This window comes from Cryptomeria japonica, chromosome 4 (assembly GCF_030272615.1).
Source record: "Cryptomeria japonica chromosome 4, Sugi_1.0, whole genome shotgun sequence".
In the NCBI taxonomy this organism is placed as follows: domain Eukaryota; kingdom Viridiplantae; phylum Streptophyta; class Pinopsida; order Cupressales; family Cupressaceae; genus Cryptomeria; species Cryptomeria japonica.
In genome coordinates, this window is record NC_081408.1 from 342358358 (window position 1) to 342381387 (window position 23030).

Sequence of the window (23030 nt, forward strand, 5' to 3'; positions counted from 1 at the left end):
CTCCTCTAAAAAAACATCTCCTCTTGAATGAAATAGTCCAACCACTTAATTCTGTCTACCATAACCGGTTCCTTACATGCATCCCAAGGTTCTACAAAATCTGGGTCATCCTCATACAAGTTCTTCAATTCCTCAAAACCTAATTGTTAGCAGCAATCAAGAAGGAAGACCAGGAGGGGGGTGAATCGGTCTTCACCGAAATAACAAACTTAACAACCAAAAACAAATCTAATAAACCGCAGCAATAAGACAGATAGGTAAATTGAAATCACAACACCAATATTTTGATGTGGAAAACACTATTAAGGGAAAAACCATGGTGGGAACCTACCCATAGTAAGATGATACTCTGTAGTAGTATGCGAAAATTATTACAATGGGGAATTCACATGCATTCAGGAACACTACCTAGAGCTCACTACTCAAATATAATGGCTCGAAAGGCTACAACCCTCAAGGAAGTCTCACTGACTGACAATAAGATTTGGACTACAAACTGAAAGAAATGAATTGAAAGAATAGCATCTCCAAATGCCTGATTATAGTTCCGATTAAGCACAGATGTCTACCCTACAACACCAACCTCTCCTCAAACTCAACACCGAAGGATAAATCACTTGTTCACAAATACACCTCTCTCTGATAATGCGAACACAACATCGACACCCAAACTACATGAATATATCACCTATATATACAATTCATCAACCTTGATAACAAGGTTGGCTAAACACTAACCCTTAACTCATAATTACAAAATTACATCACATGATACAAAGATCATCCACTAGAACAATACAATTATTTACATAGCATAGCATGGACCTAAATCAAACTCCTAAATGCACAAATCCACCGAAAATCATACCAAGATCAACCGCAACACGTTACACCACCAAGAAATACCGCATAACATGAAAATCAGTAATGGTTGATGAAAACCACCAAAAACTCACACAATGATTAATGTGGATCATCAAAACAAATAGGACATGACTAGGAAACACCAACAAGCATGTTAGAATCATCAGGAACAACTACACCAACACCACTTATCAAATCTTCATCAATCAACATCTAAAGGCTCAAGAACACAACCAACCAGCAACTATCATGAAGAAAGATAACTCAGGAAGCACCAAATCACAAACCATCTGAAATTAAGATGCACAAGACCATCCCCAACAATATCCCAAAATATCAACACCAGATCTGATCACACCAGAATATACCGGAGGATATACCAAACTTCGCAAAACTATGATCAGCAAACCAGCAACAAAACCAGATCATAAGATCTTCCCAATTAGCAGTCACCAGAGCAATACATAGGAATGTGTTGACATCAATGACAACAACATATCCTAGCAGGAACAATCCATGACAATATCCAACACTAATAACTCCACTCTCATCTTCATTAGCAAGTTCCTCCTTCTCAATGCATCAGCAACTTTATTTGACTTTCCACTTCTATGCTTCAAAACAAAGGTATAACTCTGCAAGAACTCTACCCATCTCATATGTCTTTGATTCAACTTACTCTGATTGTTCAAATATTGCAAAGCTTGATGATCGGTGTACAAAACAAACTCCTTAGACAAAAAATAATGTCTCCACTTCTTCAATGCTTGAATTATGGCATAAAATTCATAATCATACACAAAATATATCTTCCTTTCATCATTTAACTTCTCACTGAAATAAGCTATGGGTCTTCCTTCCTGACTTAGCATTGCGCCAATTGCATTCCCACTTGCATCATAGTCCACTTGAAATACTTTGCTAAAATTCGTAAAGCTAACATAGGCTACTCAGTCACCTTCTGCTTGAACAATTCAAAGCTCCTATTTTCTCTAGTTGTCCATTTGAAATACTTTCTATCTCCTCTCATTTCTTCTATCATAGGGCTACAAACTGAACTAAAATTTCTGATAAACTTCCAGTAGAAACTAGCCAAACCATGAAATGATCTTACTTCTCAAATTCTTTCTGGTTTCGTCCATTCAAAAATTCCTCTTAATTTCTTAGGATCCATCTTCAATCCATCCACAGATATCACAAATCCCAAATAGGATAACTCTTCCTTCATGAAACTGCACTTCTTAATGTTTATCAACAACATCTCTTCTCTCAACCTCTGCAAAAATTGTCTCAAATGCAACATATGTTCTTCCTTTCTCTTACTAAAAATCAAAATGTCATCCAAATACACAATAATAAACTTACCCAAGAATTTCTTCAATGCCCCATTCATCAACCTTATGAAAGTACTTAGTGCATTATTCAATCTAAAAGGCATTACCAACCATTCATATAGTTCTTCATTCATCTTGAATGTTGTCTTCCACTCATCTCCTTCGCTGATTCTGATATGATGGTATTCACTCTTCATGTCTATCTTTGTGTAGTATATGGCTTTGCTCAAACAATCCATTATTTCATCCATCCTAGGCAAGGAAAATCAATACTTCACTGTGATCTTGATTATCGCTCTAGATTCAATACACATACTCCATTCACCATTTTTCTTAGGTGCTAACACTACTGGCACTGCACAAGGACTCAAACTTTCGCTAATCAAAGCTTTCCTCAACAATTCCTACACTTGTCTAGTCAACTCCTCATTCTTTGTCAGTGTCATATGGTGTGCTTCTTTATTAGGAAAACTAGCTCTGAGAATCATGTCCATATAATGACTGATACTTCTCACGGGGGGTAATCCATTAGGTACATTATCTGAAATGATGTCTCCATATTTTGTCAACAACTCCTTTATCTCCTCTAGATTTTCTTCTTCATGCTCTGGATATTCAGTCTTCTTAGGAACTAAGGAAAAACACACATTATCATGTCGCATCCCATCCAAAAATTTCCTCCCATCCACCAAACAAATTCTAGCACTGGTACAAACTTCACTCTTTAAAGGCTCCTCCAAGGGAAACAAGGTATGCTTCATCCCATTTGCAACAATAGTGTATATGTTCTTCCTTCCATCATGTATTGTTTGTCTATCATACTGCCAAGGTCTTCCCAACAAAATATGACAAATATCCATATGCATAATATCACACAAAACCTCATCATGATCAGATCCAATCTTCAATTTCACTAAACAATGTTCACTTACTAGTATCATATGATCATCCTGAATGCATGCTATCTGATAAGGCTTAGGGTGCTTGAATCTCTCCAAACTTAACTTATTCACCATCTCTTTTGAAACAAGATTATTTGAACTACCACTATCAATTATAACTTTACAACACTTACCAGATACCTTACATCTGATCTTGAACAAATCCCTCCTCTGCAAGGGCTCTTCATCATCTCTGGTATGACACAAAGCTCTTCTCATCACCAACAATTCTCCATCTTCTGATTTATTAGTCAATCTGGTATGATCTTCTACCAAGACTCCTCTTCTAGTGTTCTCTATCTTCCTACATTCAAAAGCATGATGTCCTTCTCCTCCGCACTTAAAGCAGGTTCCTCTAAACACTATTTTATCTTGTCTTATGTCTTCTTTTCCATAACCCTCATTCTGATATCCATCAGGTTCTCTCCTCCAGTAAAAATTTCTATCATCCTTCTAGTATGAGCTACCATCTCTGCAAACTTCCTTATCTTTTCTTTGATCTGCACAAAGTCCTCTTCCTCTAGAGTAGCTCCTTCCTCCTTGAAATCTTCCTCCAAAAAACCTTCCACCTCTACCTCTTTTCTTCTACTCGTGTCTTTTGTTCAACTTTTCTTCTACCTTCAGGGTATATTGATAAGCTTCCTCAACACTCTACAACTTGATTAAACTGAGTTCATCTTGTATAGACATATGCAACCCATTCAAATATCTAGCAACTTGCTCAATCTCATCATCAGTATGTCTGGATCTGATATTCAACTTGTAGAATGCTTCGGTATACTCCTTCACACTAGATTCCTTCTACTTCAAGTTTTGCAACTTTCAGAACAGATTCACTTGATAACCAGCTAGCATTAATTTTGATTTCAACTTACTAACCATCCGCTCCCAAGATTTGATCTTCTCTTTACCTCTTCTCTATCTATAAACTTGCAAATGTTCCCACCAAAGAGATGTGTGACCTTTTAACTTAGTGCAAGAATATCTCACCTTTATATCTTCTATAGTACCTTGAAAATCAAAATACTTTTCCATTTCTGTGATCCAATCCAACAATTCATTTGAATCCGACTTTCCATCATAATCTTTTGGGGTAAAATGTTGTCTAGTACTCGCTCTAGACAATTCCCTTATAAACCTTTCTTCATGTGGATCATTCACTGGAGGATTTTCTCATTGTTCTCAAACTACTTCTTCTTCCTCATCATCACTTACATCTTCAACAATTCGACAACTTCTCTGGGCCATTTCAACATCTTCTAATCGGGCTGCAATTCCTCTCAACATTTCCATCACAACAGGGTCTGCATTTTCACACGCTTTGCCATTTCTATTTCCTCATCATGCCATCTTCATGCAAGTCCTCTGCAGCTGCAGGCCAAATCCTCAATCCGCCACCCTAGAACAAAACATTACAGGATAACGCAAACTCCGAAATGAAATCTCGCTCTGATATCACTTGGTGCAATCATGGTGGGATAGTCCTCAGAGAATAATCTGAATTGTGTAACAAGATTTACACAGCAGATACAGCTCAAAGTGATGGAGGCAATGCAGAAACAAACTATATTATTTCATGAAAATCAGTTACAAACTGTCGGCAACATGCAAGCTTACAAGATTCAACTCACAGGCCTGAGCATAAAACATGTGTGTTATGCAACATTCGGCTCAAGAAAAAGTGCAAGCCAACTCCAGACCTCCTAAACTTAGGATTATTCTTCTATTTTCTAATCGCCCCAATCCTAATACTCAATTATATTTATTTATATGATCAAGAATGATCCACATCATCCCAAGATGGAACAAATATTGATGAACAAGAACGAAACGTGTGAAACAACAAGGTCAACCTCCGCCAAAGAGATCCTTCTAAAAAAATTCATAGAACAAAGTGTGGACCCAACGGAAGGTTAGGCACACATCAAGGAATGTTGGAAACAATGAACGAAAGCTCTGCAAGCTATGCAAGTGATCCACAAGATCCACCAATAGCTAAATAGGTCCAAGCGGTTCTGGTGTTCTAAGCCAAAGAATTGTCTCAGATTCCAGAAGTGATAACTTGTCAGAAAAAGATCCAAACATCCCGCGGACTTAGGATAAGACAAATGAACATGTCCACAATGAAAAATCTAACTCCACAAGATCTAGTGAGCAAATACCAATAAATTCAAAAAAAAATATTGAAATTACAAAACAGGAACAAATTGAAAAGAAAATGGTTTTGGTTGATGCAAGATTGCCATGAACCAAGAATGCTCCCGCATCACTCCCCCTAATAGGGATCTAACATTTACAATTTTATAGAAATCCCCAACCTCATTTTCTCCCACATCAATCTAGTAAACAAAAACAGAGCTAAAACAGCTCCCCCTGGTTATATGTACCACTACTTATACTCTTTTGTCAACAATATTTTTGTCATCTCATATTTTATATTTCTTCTTAAATATTTTGTGATCATTCTAGCAACATTATCTCTAGGGTCTTAGACCAAAGATCCTAAGGCTATCTCAATTCATTCAAGAAATGATCTTGAATTCATTTTGAGTTATCACCTTCTTCAACTTAAAGTGTCAAGGGTATTTTTTTGCCACATTTCCCTATGACAAATTCTCAACTCAACTCAAATTATCACCTCCTTCAACTTAAATCCTTAACGGTATTTATTGCACTGAATTTACATAGGAAATAATCCTAGTTCATCTTGAACTATCACATCTTTCACCTTGGAGCTAATCTTCAGGTGTTATCCAAATTTATCTCGCATCCTTATCCTAAATTTTATCACCTCCTTTTTCTTAGAACCAAGGTTTGAAGGGTATCCATTTTGCCAAATTTCCCTAGGACATTATTCCAACCTCATCCTTTATTTTATCAAGCTCTTTTTCACTTTGTAAGACTTAACCACTAGGGACTCTTGTAAATCGTTCAATTTTACCAATTTACTAAAGGGAAATTAACTCTACCATTCTCTATCTTATTTAAAGTAATACTTTATAATAAAAAAAAGTGTTTGCTTTGTTATTTTTAGACTTACTTCATCCCTTAATTTATCAAGCTTTTTTACTTCACAAGGCTATATCACTACGGATTCCTTGTGAGATATTCAAGTTCACCAATTTACTAAAGGAAAATTAAATCTATCATTCTTTATCTTCTTGAAAGCAATACTTAAAAACAAATTGTACATAGTTTATTCCTTTTAAACTTAACAAGGCACAATCAGTAGGACCTCTTTATGAACCATTCAACTTTACCAATTGGCTAAACATCACATAAGACTATATTATTTTTCTTTGTGAAAGTAAAAATTTTCCGAAGTATGTAGTCAATCTAACAAGATTTGATTAATTGAAACTCTTTCTGATCATCCAACTTTACCAATTTACCAAATGTCACATAATACTTTATATCACTAAAAATAAAAAGTATATATATATTTTAAATTATTTATACCCTTACTATTTTATCTTTCTTTATTTTATAAAACACGAAAAAAGGGCTCCTAAAAATAAAACAATTGAATAAATATTGGGCTTGTTTTCTAATGTGAGGATTTCTCCGTACAACCGAGGTGGAGGAAGCTTTTGTTCTCCTCCATAGGTTTGGTACTTCACCAATGTAAGCAATCCCTCCTCCTTCCTTGTTTCTCATCGTTTCTATTTGTTTTGAATTGTCTTGTAATCTTTCTTGTGCATTTTGTCTTTTCAATTTCATTGTGTTATTCTTGTCTTCTAGCTAGGGTGTACCATGCCATTAATTCCCTGGGTGATGACGATGTGTGACATCTTCAATAGATGAAAATGTGTCATTGTTCTTACCTTTGTTTACACTTTCACCTTTTCATCTATGTAATTTCCTATGATATTCTTGTCACTATTTGTTGATAAAGTGAAGATATTTTATAAAATACAAAGGAAGGTTAAAAATTAGAAATATATCCAAAAACCATAATCGTTTGCTAATTATTTTCATGGCTGCAATAACAAGGAATAATTAGAATGCTTTAGGAATTGAGGCACATGGAGCAAGGATCAGTGGAGATGAAGTGGTTGAAGTTCATAAGTCATTATGACTAATTATATATTTAGTTGTTAGTGTTTATTTTGAAACAATGACAAAAGCATGTAATTTATTCTGAGTTAAAGCTTTGGATTGTTGGTCGTAGGCCAAAACAATCCAAATAGACCTATCGCTTTTGGTGTAATATTAGTTAGTTGAATACTTACATGTGTGTATGTTGAAACTCAAGACATCATATGATATATGAAATCTTTTCTATGTTTTAAGCATTTGTGAATTGGGTACTATTTGTATGAATACTAGTTAGCGTGGTATAAAATTTCCTTCGTGTTCCATCACCTGGCAACCACGAAGACAGGCCCACTTCTTTGGTTATAGGGAACACTTCCTGTCATGAAACATAACATAATAGGAAATAGAAAAGAGTTGTGTTAAGTTCTTTACTAATTAGCTCTATTTCATTCTTTCTTAACCCATTTCTCTTCACCCTTCAGCAGATTGCTCCAACGCCTTTCATGAGCTTACATCCCCACATTGACACTTAGGAACAAACCGAGGAAATTTTTAAAAAAATCTTAATAATTTATATCAGATCAAGTTGATTTAAATTTAGTCAATTGAATACAACCACAAGGACAATTTTACCTCAATTTCATCCACAATTTTGTCCCAACATTTGGTATTGTTGCTAGGGAAAGGTGTCAAAGGCCTGAAATCGTAGTTAGTTAAGTTAGGAACAATGTGCTAAGGTAAAGATTCATAAAACTATCAGCCTTGATTGGGTGACTAACCTTGGTTATCTCTAATTTAGATCATATATTGCATGAATCATAGAAGAGATAGTAGAGGCAGATTTGTAAAGAAAGAAATAGAAAGTGATTTTGCACAAGGAAAATAAAAAAGATCATTGGCAAAAAAAATGGTAGTTGAACTTGATTTTGAAAAATGTATTATAGAACCTACTATTGTTTCTCCACCTATCCTATCACACATAATTCCTGAGCTCCCTCAAGAGTCCACTTGCAACTATTACTCCAGAACTTACCAAACAATTTGTAGATTCCTTTGAGCTATGTAGTGGTAGGCCTGTTGACAAACTATTTTCAATTATTTTCACTCCTTGGGAATTTCAAGAAAATATGGGTGATAACAACAACAACACTAACAATGGGATACTTGCTCATAATAATCCTATTACTTTTATGTTTCCTATTGTTAACCCTACTAAAGATTCCCCTATGAAAAATATCCCTCGCTCCACCTTACCAGTATTTAGAGGGCTTACTATAGAAGATCTTGACATGTTTTTGTTTGAATTTGATATTTTATGTCATAGCTATGACTATTAGAATGATGTAGAGAAACTTACATTATTTCCAACTACTCTAAAAGATGCAACATTATGATGGTTCATGGGTTTGGGATCACAGACGGTCCATACATGGGACAACATGAAGGAAAATATCCATGCAAAATACTAAGAATATTGTAAAAATAGAGAGGTAAGAGATGAAATATTTTGTATGATGCAGTGTGAGGAGGAAACAATGGAAGACTACTTAGAGTGATTTTTATATAGTCTTCAATGAACCTGACAAAATGGTTTGAATAATGAAAGTATCAAAATGTTGTTTCTTAGAGGAATTCGTAATGATTGTATGGATGTTTTGAATATTATATGTGGTGAAGATGTTTCTAAATTACAATTTAATGATATCTATGACATATGCAGGAATTATTCAAAATATGCATGGTCTATTCGAGGAAATTATCCTAAAAAGTATGCATCAACAAGTGACACATCAGGTATCATCAAACATGAATTAGGTATGTTACTTGACAATTTGAAAATAGATCTTTCGAGTCATATAGGTAAAAAAATAGACATATTATACACTCAAAAGAAACATGAAGAGGTTGAAGAGGCCCTCGCTATATTCTTTCCAATTTTTCGTAAAAAAACATAATAGTGAGGAATGTCCTTATAATAAGACAAAAATTTCATCTTTAGAAGATGCCACTAGACATACAACTCTTAAACCTCCCCCTTAGACCTAGTTGATGTAGAATATACTAAAGAACCTATTAATTACATGGCTCCATGATAACCTTGGCCACCACGAGCAATATACCCAAGAGTGCCAAATGAATATTCTACATTAGGAACTAGTCAACCTATAGACACCTAAAATTGTCCTAGCTTAATTAAAGAAATATTTTATTTATTTAATTATTTTATCCTAAGCTTTCTATTAATTAAATATATTTTTATTTATTTAATTAATTAATTCGTTAATCCTCTTCTAGCCTTTCCCTATTTAAATAAATATTTTTATTTATTTATATTATCTTTTCCCTAAATTAAATAAATATTTCATTTATTTAATTGGTCTCAGTTCTTCTATTAATTAAATGAATATTTATTTAATTAATTAATTCGTTAGCTTTTTCTCTTCATGACACATGTCATTTATCTCTTAATTTTCTTGTACCCACCCCTTCATTATTTTATTATTCCTTTTACCTACCCTTTAATCCTAGCCGACCATTTATTTATTTTACCTCTTAATCTTATCCCTCCATTTTCTAAAGTGTCTTCTATACAAGAGGATTCCTTTATCCTTTCACTATCCTACTCTAATCCAACAATCTTTATGCAATCAAGCGACTTTACGACCACAATCTGTTCTTTGTTGAGCTCTTGTGCACAATACAAAATCTGAGAGCAAATATATCAAACAAGATTAATAGAGATAGGAGACAATGGAGATCAAACCCTACTTGACATGTGAATGGTATTATTGTTTCAATTTGTTGATTTGCATGTTCTTAGCTTTCTTCATTGGAGTATGGTGAATGCTTTTGTTGTAGAACTAGGGTTTGTTATGGTTGGATCTTTGTGTTTTTGCAATAGTTTGTCATCATCATTTTTTACCTCACACACAACCTACCCCTTTTCCAAATCAAACTAGATGGCATGGAGGGTGGCAAAAACCTCCACCTTATTACCAACAATGGCCAAATCATTATGCTTTATAGTCATGGCAACATGCATGGAGGCCACAAAAACTACAACCACAACAATATCCATCCTATCTGCCACCACCAGTAGTCAATCCATATCAACCATCACAACAACTTCTTCCTGCATGATTATCAAATAATCAGTTGCCAAGCACAACACAACCACCAAGGCAACTCTATTGCATGTGCAACCATAACCTAATCCGAATAATAAGGCGGCACAACCAATTTATAATAATGAGGTGGCAGGATATCCCACCTATCCTATCAATACATTGAAAATTGATGGTGTACGATTATGGTTAAGAAAGAGTCTTCAAGGGCCAAACATTACATAAGTAGATGATTCCCAAGAGGATATCATGGAATAACAACCAAGGCCTCGATTTCTTAAAAGATTTCATGAACATTCCCAAAAAATATCAATGTCTCTACTTGCTTTTGATTTTATGTTCGTGAATTGAAAAATGTTAATATTAAAATCCCTTTATTGCAGGCAATTCAAGACATTCCTATATATAATAAGGCCATCAATAAATTATGTGTGCAGAAACACAAAAAGAAAGGAGATACCAAAATAGTACAAGTCATTAGACAACTTGCAAACTTGATGTTGGGAATAATTTTGATTCTTAAATATATGCAAATTCTAGAAGTTCAATGATTAAGGTATGCATTGGTAATGTGTAGTTATTCCAAACATACTTGTAGATTTAGGAGTAGCTATATATGTAATGATGAATAAAACCAAAGAAAATTTAGCTCTTCGGGGATTAAGACCAACTCCAATAGTTCTACAAAAGGAACATTGATCCCTTATAAAGCCTAAAGGTATGATTGAAGATTGTAGCGTCATAAATTGTACACCCTTAATTGTGTGGTACAATTCCATGCTTAGGTTAGCACCCGCCTTAGTGTGTTTGCATCTTGCATTTAAAATTCCCTTTAAGCATTTAATTAAATCTAAAGTCTTATTTCATCACTCCACATCATAAAATTAGGCCCTTTACCCTAAGTGTGCCCCTTTTTATTTCATTTCTTCAATTAATCATTTCATGAAAAAACTAATTATGTCTTATTTCAACCTTCACGATCCAATTTTGCATATAAAAACATCGCAAATTTCCACAAACTCCTAGAATTTGCTTTAAAATCACAATACCTTGCTTCCCCAAAAATTTGGTGAAAAGTTGGCTGGACCATGTGTTCAGACCATGTTGTACCAACATGGTCCCGACTTTTTCTCCCCAAATTTCGGAAGCATGTTTTGATGGTATTTTAATATTTAAATCCAAGAGATTGGCAAAAACAACCATTTCTAAGTTGTCCTATGACTCAAAACAAAGTTAGGGTCTCCTAATAAAGCCTTCCTTTCCTCATTTGAAGGATCCAAGATCTAGCGATTGAAGGAGCCTCTTGTGAAGCGAAAGTACAAATTATGTCAAGTTTAAAACAACAAATCAAGCATTCATCAATCATCTTCAACAACAATTAGGAGCTTTGAAGACATTGAAGAATAATAAGAGATCATTGACTGTTGATTGGCTTGTACCTCTCCCTTAGGGTTTGGTATGGTTTCATGTTATTTTCATGTCTTTGTATGAGATTCATAAAATTCATTTTCAGAATTACGATCATGCTTTAGATCCATTATTGTATTTTTTATTTGAAGCATTGACATTTACATTTATAATCATTTAGGGTTTTCTCTCCAAAGTGTAGGGTAGAACTCTAGATTTACTTTCTTGTTCATTTAAGATCTTGCATACACACAAGATTCTTGCACACACTTTTTTACATTATCGGATATTTGTGGAGGTGGAAATCACCAAAACAAGGGGTTTGACTAAGGCAAAACCCTATATAGCCACCTAGATACCCTTTTTCAAGGTGCAGGTACAGGAATTCGGTGGACGCACAAATTTTGGGACTGACAGAAGGCACGGAGACAGTCTCAGGGCTGAAATCTGATCTCAGATCTCAAAGATAGGGGCATGGTGCCCTAGGATAGGACCAGGGCATGGCGCCCTGGTCCCCAGGGTTTTGCAATTTTAGGTGCCAGATCTGCATATCAGACCCTCGGGACCTCAGATTCTAAAGATCAACTTCTTGTCAGCAGAGGGACAGGCGCACCCAATGCCCTAGGATCTACCAATTTTGCATTAGTTTCAGCAGCAGGTGCACCTCTGAATCCATTTTCCAACTCTCCTTTATGTCTTTCAGTTTCAGTTTGTGCAGAATCTGCATTTTCGATTTAAGTGTGCTTTATTTTTCATCTCCTAGTTTAGTTGATCATTTCATTGCATTTTGCTTATCTCCTCTTCATTTCAACAAAGGAATAAAAACCCTAAGAGACATTCCTTGACCCTCTCTCTCTTACAAGAAGTGGTCAAATTGAAATATCTCCCTAGGCTCTTTCATATTCCAATGTGTACATGAGAGTGGAATTAGGTCTTAGCTACTCGGTTCCATTTTTATGCTCCACAAAGATATTATTATTTATATTGATTACTAGGAATATCCTATTGGTTTCATGATTTTACAACCAAAAATTAAGTTGGGGGCACCCCTTAATTTTAGGGAGACCTCGATTAGCTACAACTTATGCTTGTATTAATTGTAGGTCTGGAAACATGGTTACTTCCAATGGTTAGAAAACAAAGCAGTTGACATTATATCCTCCAGCACAACCTTTGTTGGAAGTAGAAGAACCTCTTTGGGCTGATAGCGATTTGGAAGAATCATTGTTAGTGTTAAAATTTGACCAAAGATGAAGCCTTGTGGAACCATTAGAAGATAATGTCCATGATAATTTTCTTCAAAATCATTATTCTGTTAATGATGTTCTAGAAAATTTGGTTTCTTGTTTAAGTAATGAGTACCCATTTGGAAACTTTCCTACAATCAATGCTATATTTTCTCTTCAATATTACACTGCACCAATTGTTGTCGTGTGACTTCTTATATAGCCAATTTCTTATTTTTGAATGTGCTCATCCCACATTTCCTACTTCCCAAATGTTTTCTATACTCTCTCTTATGCAGTCACAGGAAATGGAAGTGCTACTCAGAAAAAAATTGAATATAAAGCCTAATCTAGGTGCTTCAGAACTAAATGATCTCATTGATATGTTGTGCTCCCATAAGGAAGCCTTTTCCTGGGAATATCATGATATGTGAAGCACCCATCCTGCACTTGTACACATCATATTTATGTAGAGGAGGGAAGCTGACCTGTGGGACAACCCCAAAGATGATTGAATCCAATCCTCTGAGACATTTTTAAAGAAGAACTTTTAAAGTTACTTAATGTAGGGTTTATATACCCTATTTATGATATCCAATGGGTATAACTCTTGTAGTAGTTCCCAAGAAAAATGGAAAATGGTGAATATGTATGGACTGTCAAGCCCTCAACAAGGCTACCAAGAAAGACCATTTCCCATTACCCTTTAATGATCAAGTTTTAGATAGCTTGGTTGGAAAGAAACATTTTTCCTTGATGGATTTAGTGGATATAATCAAATTCGTATAGCCCAAGAAGACTAGGATAAAACTACATTTACTTGTCCTTGGGGTAAATTTTTTTGTAGTTTTTCCTTTTGGATTATGCAATTATCCTCCTACATTCCAATGAGTAGTTCTAAGTATCTTTGTTGACTTAGCTCATGACTGTGTAAAAGTTTACTTGGACAACTTCATTGTTTATGGTAATACTTATGAGGAAGAAAAGAAAAATCTTGAAAAGGTACTTAAGAGGTGCATTGAAACTAATTTGTCTTTGAGCCATGGAAAATGTGATATCCTCGTGACTGACGGAATAGTTTTGGGACATTATATTTCTTCAAAAGGCATCGAGGTAGATCCTAAAAAGGTAAAAGTCATTCAATATTTTCCTGTACCTACTTCTCAAAAAGATGTTCAAATTTTCTTAGGACATGTGGTGTATTATAGAAGGTTCATTCAAAATTTTAGTAACGTCGCATCACCACTCTTTATTTTTCTAGGAAATGATGTTGCTTTCTCCTGGATAGACAAGTGTCAATGAGTTCTTGAAGAGATTAAGGAGAAGATTATCACAACACTAGTGTTACAAGGACCAAATTGGGAGTTACCATTTCATATCCATATTGATACTTCAAAAAACTCAATGGGTGCAGTACTTGGACAAAAAGAGGATTCACTCTATCTACTACATAAGTAAGAATTTCATAGGTGTTGAGGGAAATTATACAATTACTGAAAAAGAGTTCTTGGTTGTGGTTCTTGGAGATGTTTTTGGGTTGATTAGTTGGCATGCTACATTGTTTATCTACACGTTTCATCTGATGACAACCTTGGAGGATGTGTTAGCATGTACGGTTCATTAAAATAATTTGGAAAGGATGTGTTGTGATGTGTCTGGACCCCCTTTATCTCTTGGAGTAGACTGAAGTGGATTTTATAGGTTTTGTGGCCAAATTTATGTAATATGAGTGTAGATGTATGAGTTGAGTATGGTATGTATGTGAATTTATGTGAAGTGGATGTGAATGATGTGCAAGACAATTTGGTGTAGCAAAAGTGCAAAATATGGTTTGTGAAGAGATTTGAGACAATGTTTGATGTCATATGTGTTTTCCATGATGTTTGTCGCTTGACATAGTGGTTCAAGGATGATTTCATGATCAAGAGATTTTTTTCATTTCAGTTCATTGATCCTCTGCACCTGAAAGAAAAAGGTGTGTTCCTTTGGCAGTTTGTGCAACCCTTTGTATCTTGCCTTAAGGTTGTGTGCCTTAGTCTTTAAAGTCCATTTAGGGGCAATGAGCTTCTTGGCCTTGAGCCTAAAAATTGTAATCCATTATTCATATTGTTAGTGTAATTCTCACCATGGTTTTCCCTGCTTAGGGTTTTTCATATAAATCTATTGTTCATATGATTGTTGTTCTTTGTGCTTTTATTTTATATAATTGTAGTAATAAGTTAATTTTAGTTTGAAATTTAATAGATCAAGAGAATTATTTGGAGGTCCACATTGATTCACCCCCCCTCTAAATCCTATGGTAGGTTCAGCAATTGGTATCAAAGACTGGTTCCTCTTAAAGAAGCTTAACCACTTGAGGAAGATCCAAAATCGAATGAGAAGTTAATTACAAAGCATCAAAGTTTGATGGCATAAGTTGCTCTTTTTGGAAGGAAATAATGGAACGTCATTTGTAATCTCTATCGACAAGAATATGAGAGTATATAGAATGGGTATATTGCTCAACAAATGGTCCTTATACTTTGGATGAGGTTAAGGCACATGAGAACAATGTGAAGGCTAAAGTTGCAATTATCAATTATTTAAGTGATTCAATATTTGCTAAAGTTAAAGGGTTGAAGTCAGATAAAGAGATTTGGGAGAAGTTGAGTAGTGTATATGAAGGTGATTAGAAGACAAAGCAAGCTAAGTTGACAACTTTGATCTACAAGTTTGAGAACCTGAGAATGTTTGATGATGAGAACACTGAAAGCTATCTACACCGAGTAAACGATATTGTGAGTACAATTAGATGTATTAAATTAGAAGAAAGTGAAGTGATGATAAAAGTGATGTTGACACTGCCTAAATGCTACAAACCAAAGAAGTATGCCATTGAAGAAAGTGATGATATGGACAAATGCACCTTGGATTGGTTGTGTGGCTCACTCTTTGCCTTTGATATTGCTAAGCTAGATGATTTATGGAAAGAGAAGAAAGAAGAAACATTTAAAGCTACCAAGAAGACTAAAGATGAACTTGAAGCAAGAAATGACATGGATGAGATAGAAGAAAACTTTGTGAGAAGATTGCAAAAAGGATCTAGAAAATATAAAGGTAAGTTACCCTTCAAGTGTTTCAATTATATAAGTATTGGTCATTATACTTCTAGATGTACTTATAGGAAATATTATGGTAGAAAACTTGATCATGATAACAAGGGAAGAGATAATCACATATGTAATAATAGAAATAAGATAATAGAGGATAGAAGAATCTAAGAAGAATTTTTTCTCAATAGAGACCTATTCATTTGAAGGAGAAGATGGTGATGACTCAAATGAAGAATCATTTTTTTAGCTACAGAGGAGACGAGTGATGAAAGGTCCGGTAATCTGGAAGATGTGAAGAATAGTGAAAAGCCAATGAATGTGAAGATTGTACCACATGCAAAAGTAGAGCCTAAGGCATGGATAATTCACTCCATATCTTCAAATCATATGATAGGTGATAAAGGAAAGTTAATTAATTTTGAGAAGTATGATGGTGGATTAGTAAAATTTGTAGGTGAGAAAGTTGCACCTATTTGTGGTAAAGGTACTATTTCAATTGATGGTAAGCATAAGACTGGTGATGTTTATTATGTTAAGGGTTTGAGATATAATGTTTTAAGTGTGATTTAGATGTTTAGTAAGGGATATAAGCTTATATTTCATGAGTTCAAATGTGAGATTAGAAAAGGAAGTTCCAAAAGATTAGTTGCAGAAGGTATAAGAACTAATGGCAATGTTTACTTTGTGAAGAATAAAAGTGGAAGCAGTTGTATGTTGACACATAGCACTAAATGTTGGTTTTGGCACAAAAGGATGAGACATATCAATTTTGACAATATGGTGGAGATTAATTCTACTCAAGTTGTAAGATATTTACCAAAGATTATCAAACTTGTTGATACTATGTGCAGGAGATATCAATTAGAAAGAAAACAAATAGGAGATTCAAGATCAAGGAGTATTCAACTCCAAAACCTTTGGAGATGGTTCATACATATCTATGTATTCCTACACGGATAAGAGAACTAAATGGCGAAAGGTATTAAATGTATCTTATTGATGATTATTATAGAATCATATGAGTTACTTTCTTGAGAGAAAAATCTGAAGCATTAGAAAAGTTTAAAATATTCAAGTCTATGGTTGAGAATCAAGTTGATAAAAAGGAGGAGCTTAATTCAAATAAATTTAATAGATTCTATTAAGAGTATGGTATAAGAAGACATTTTTTTTCTCCTAGGATCCCTCAGCAGAATGGAGTTGTTGAAAGAAAGAATAGGATTATTGTTGAAATGGCTAGAACTCTAATGAAGCATGCCAATCTACCTAATGTGTATCTGAAAGAGGCTATTCATACTATTGTTTGCATTCATAACAAGGTTTAGATAAGAGTGAATCACACAAAGACACCTTATGAGCTATGAAATGGAAGACTTCCTATAGTCAAGTATTTCAAAATCTTTGGAAGCAAGTGATACATAAAGAGATAAAGAAAATTTATGGAAGTTTGTTGCAAGGTTAGATGAAGGAATATTTTTGGGATAAGGAGCAAGTCATACCAATGTTAAAACAAGTGGTTGATTAAGATTGTTGAAAGTGCAAATATCAGAGTTAGTGAATAATGGAATCAAACTGAGACTATACCTAAATCTGAGAGAGATAGAATTTTTTTTAGTGGTTGTAGAAGAGAAGGATTCTTTGGAAAAAAGAAGAGACAAGTGTAGAATAAAAATAACTTGATCAAAAACCTAAGACACCAAAAAAGTATTTTTGGAAGAATCACTTAAAGGAATAGATCATTGGGGATAAAAATAAAAGAGTTTAGACAAGAAGAAGACTTGCAAAAACCAATGAACAAGCAAACTATCATTTCTTATCTCATGTGGAACCAAAGACCTATGTGGAAGCTAAAAAGGATGAAAGTTGGATTAAGGCAATGAAAGAGGAGCTAAATCAGATAGAGAAAAATCAAACATAGGATCTGGTACCTAGACCCATGGATAAGAATGTGATAGGAACTAAGTGGGTGTTCTAGAACAAGTTGAATGAAGATGGAAATGTCATAAAGAGCACAAGGTAATATTGGTGTGTAAGGTTATTCATAGGTTGAAGGCATAGATTTTGAGGAGAAATTTTCTCTGGTTGCAAGAATGGAGGCTATAAGGATGTTTCTTGTAGTTGTTGCTTATAAGAACTTTAAAGTATATTAGATGGATGTCAAGTTATAATTTTTTATGGAGAACTTGAAGAAGTATACATTGAAAAATCAAATGGATTAAAGTTGTCAAAAGATTTGGATATGGTTTGTACACTCAAGAAGGCACTTTATGGATTCAAGCAAGCTCCTAGAGATTTGTATGCAAGGTAGAATAGGTATTTGATGCAACAAAAGGCACTACAAATAGCAATCCTTATTTCAAAGTTGAAAGTGATAAACTATTAGTTGTTGTTGTGTGTGTTGATGATATCATATTTGGAGGAGAAGATAATGTATGTAAGAAGTTTATAGAAGAGATGTAGAAAGAGTTTGAAATGTCTATGATAGGTGAGTTGTTATTTTTACTTGGTCTTCAAGTCACTCAATCAAAAAATGCATTTTTATTTATCAAACCACATATATCAAGGAAATGTTGAAGAAGTTTGGGATGGAGAATTATGGACCAGTTGCAACCCCTATGTCTAGTGGTTGTAAGTTAAGAAAGGATGATGAATCTTTGGATGTTGATAAATAATAATATAGATCTATGATTGGAGGATATTTGTATTTGATTGCTTCAAGACCAGATATTATGTAGGTTGTATGTTTGGTTGCTACATATCAAGCTAATCCTAAGCAATATCATGATCAAGTAGTGAAAAGGATATTTAGATATTTGAAAGGGACTTTGGATTATGGATTATGGTATAAGATAGATGATGATTTCACTATATAGATACTGATTGAGTCAGATGTGTTGATTATAGGAGAAGCGCAAGTGATGGTGCATTCTTCTTGGAAGATAGATTGATCTCTTGATTGAGTAAAAAACAAGATCCAATGTCATTATTTATTGTAGAGACCAAAGACATTGCAACAACATTTTATTGTACTCAAGTAACGTGGATGAAGTAAAAACTCTTAGAGATATCAAGGTGAAGTATGATGAGGCAATTCCTATTATGTGTGATAATACAAGTGCTATTAACATTTTAAAGAATCTGATAATGCACTCAAGGACCAAAAAAATTAAATCTAGAATCATTTCTTAAGAGAGAAAGTTGCGGAGAAAAAAGTCAGATTGGAGTATTTACCTACTAAGGAATAGAGTGCACATATCTTTACTGAGGCTTTGGCAAAGGACACCTTTGAGTATCTCTAATAAAATTTGGGGGTTATTGCCTCTCCTTTTTTAAACTCGATGCATTCAAATGGTGCATCTATCTAGGAGGAGTGCTAAAGTTCATCCTTTGCTCCTAGATTGATGTGGTGGTTACTCTCATGGGAAGTAGTGAGTGTTGCATTATCATAGTTTCTCAAAAAGGGAGAAAGAGATCAGTAGAGTGTCCTTTGTACATGATTTCAAAGGGGGGAAGACATACAGATTGGAAGAGAGATCAGTTGTGAGTTCATTTTTTGTTGTTGTTGTTGGTACAAGTGTTGTCATCAATGACAAAGGGGGGGAATGTTGGAAACCTAAGTTGATGTGTTGTGTTGTCATTGATGTCAACTTGTTTGGTGTTGTCATTAATTTCCCTATGTGTTATAGATGGTTTGAAAGTGAATGTTGTGATGTTGTGTAGTTTGGTAGTGATATTGAGCAAGTTTGAGGTGTTTTCAAAAGGTTGTTGTAATGGAAGTTTCAATATGCGAGAAACAATATTTATACAAGAAAGAGTATTTAATGTCTTTGTTGAAGAATTCTTTAAATTCCTCACATATGTGAAGACTATGAGTGTGGTTTCTAGATATAATGTTTATGATATAAGTATTTTGCACTATCAAGTCTACAGGTCCTCTATTTCTCAGATGGTAGAGGTAGCTGTTATTGTTGTTGTTGTTTCTGACAGTGGGGTGTCTATCAAAATCGGTCTAAAGAATGCTTGGTAGTTCTCTGATATGTGATTTTCATTGTTGCGACTTGAAGAACATGTTCATTCAATTTGTGCAGTGTTCTAGTTCAATTTTCTAGTTATGATATGAGTGGTAGCAAGTGAAGTTATGGTGTTCTGAGTTTAGTGTTGTTAGTTGGTCTAGTTTTTTACTAATTGTGGTGGTGTATCCTATCTAGATCATGTCTTTCTAGTCTGAATATGCTTTGGTAGTTAGGTTTGGACGTTGTTATGGTCTCACTATGGTGTGTGTAGATTTGAATGAAGTTTTGTACATTGGAGGATGTTTTTGGGTTAACTGGTTGGTGTGCTACATTGTTTATCTATATATTTCATTTGATTTTGACCTTGGAAGATGTGTTGGTGTGTGCCATTTTTTGAAATCATTTGGAAAGGATGTGTTGTGATATGGTTGGGTCACCTTTATCTCCTAAAGAGTACCACAATGGATGTTATAGGTTCAGGTGGCCAAACTTATTTAATATTCATTATTCTGTAATTAGGGTTTCAATGAATTATGTTTTATATATATGAGTGTGGATGTATGAGTTAAGTAAGGGATATATACAAATTGATGTGAAGTGGTTATGAATCATGTGCAAGCAGATTTAGTGTAGTAGAAGTGTGAAAGACAGATTGTGAAGAGCTTTGAGACAATGTTTGATGTTAGATGTGTTTTTCATGATGTTAGTCACTTGACACAGTGGTTCAAGCACATTTCATGATTAGGTTATCTTATTCATTTCAATTCATTGATCCTCTCCACTTTTCAAATGAAGGTGTGTTCCTTTTGGCAGTTTGTGTAGCCCTTTGTATCTTTCCCTAAGGTTGTGTGGCTTAGTCTTGCAAGTCCATTCAGGGGCAGTGAGCTCCTTGGCCTTGAGCCTACACATTGTGATCAGTTATTCATCTTGTGAGTGGGATTCTCACTATGATTTTTCCTACTTAAGGTTTTCCACGTAAATTTGATGTTCATGTGATTGTTGTGCTTTGTGCTTTCATATTTTATAATTGCAATAACAAGTTAATTGTAGTTTGAATTTTAATAGATCAGAATTAAAGTATGACAAGGTCCATACTTTCACCCACCCTCTCAGTCTTGTGGTGTCTTCAACACCCTTAACCAAACATGTAATAAGCTAGGTCCAAAAGCCCACACACTACTCTAGAAGAAGGGACATGCAATGTGTTACCCAAAGTAGACTTATTTGGTCCCAATGATTATCCACACACTATCTACGATGAGCACATGCTACAATCCTTTGGTGCATCAATCTGGAACAACGACATAGTTAGCAAACCCACATTGTGAACAATATATTACTTCTAAGTTTTTGTTCACTGATGATCAACTTTAGAAACCCTAGAATCTAACACAACAAGCATACACATACTCTCCTTCCAAACTGCAAGACATAACTCAATTGTGGTAGAATATGGAACAAAACAAGCTTTTAGTGTAAACACATTGTCTAAGGAAAAGACTTGACTAACATACTGCAAGCATTTTTGGATCACTTCAAAGAACACTCATGCATGTGAGATGATATTATAAACATGCTACAATTGATTTCACCACCTTAACTTGTCCCTATACTTCCAAAACCGAAATGGTCAAACATAGGCATGACAGAAAGTAAAACGAGTGTGATAGTTGGGACTATACAATTACATGTGTATTCAACCTCGACTCCATAGTGAGCTCCTTAGACACCAACTAAACATCAATGACTATGATTGCACATTATCAGATAGTAGACATCAATCCATACTCTTACATCAATGACAAAACTTACTAGCACCTTTGAAATCAATGAAAACCTTTCTCCAACATAATCCTCATACATCTCCTCCAATTGATACCACAATTGTGCCATAGGAACCAACCATCATCTTCACATTTGTGGTATTGATAGTGTCTCCTTCGTCCATTTAGCAAACTAATGTCCATGTGGGCAAAAGCACAGACCTATGTCACCCTTTGGGCTAACTGAGCGTAGTTGGGTTGCAATATGTTCGATCAGACGATTTCCATGTTGTGTGGTGCCCATTGGTGCAGATGTGGCACCTAAATGGCACCAATAGTTTGGCTGAACTGAGTTCGGCAAAACTATTTTTTATATAAACGTAGTTCGACTGAACTCAGTTCAACCGAACTATCCTAAGTGTTAGGTGATGTGGCAGCAAAATGACCATTTTGTCAACATTTCTAAAACTTTTAACTTTTGCTCTGCTTTTCGTCAGGCAAAGTTTTTTTTTCAAATATTTGAAAAATACCCTTTTGTAGAGCTCGAAGTTAGGAATCTGGACATATAACTTTTTTTATATATTTTGATTAATTTTAATATTTTTTACTTTTTAAACATTGCAAGTAGGTTTTTAAAGTTCAAAAAGAGGCTGATTTGAAAATTAAAAAAACATATTAAATGATATATATATATATATATATATATATATATATATATATATATATATATATATATATATATATATATATATATATATATATATATTCACTAGATGAGAGAATCTTCTCCAAAAGGGAATTTTTTTTTTTTTGATAATGATAAATTTAGTAAACAAAAGGTGATGCTGAATAAAAACTACCAAATTTAGCTATGTTGGACTTTAAAATATTATTACGAAAAAAAAATACACCAATTTTTTTTTATTTTTTATTTTTTAGCACTGCATATATGTCCTCTATTTGGAAAATTAAAACTAGAAAAAAAAAAAAAAAAAAAGTTTGTTTTCATTATTTTTGGGTGATGCCGACTAGAACTCCTGATTTTCAGCAATAAAAAATGTCTTTGAATATATATAAAAAAAAATTAATTTAAAATTTTTTTATAAAATAACAGACATAAATTTCATTAATATTTCTACATTTGATCAGTTTACATCATTTTGAAATTCAATTTAAAAATGTCACTTTTATGCGATCGAAGTTAAACATTTTTAGTTTTGTTGGCCA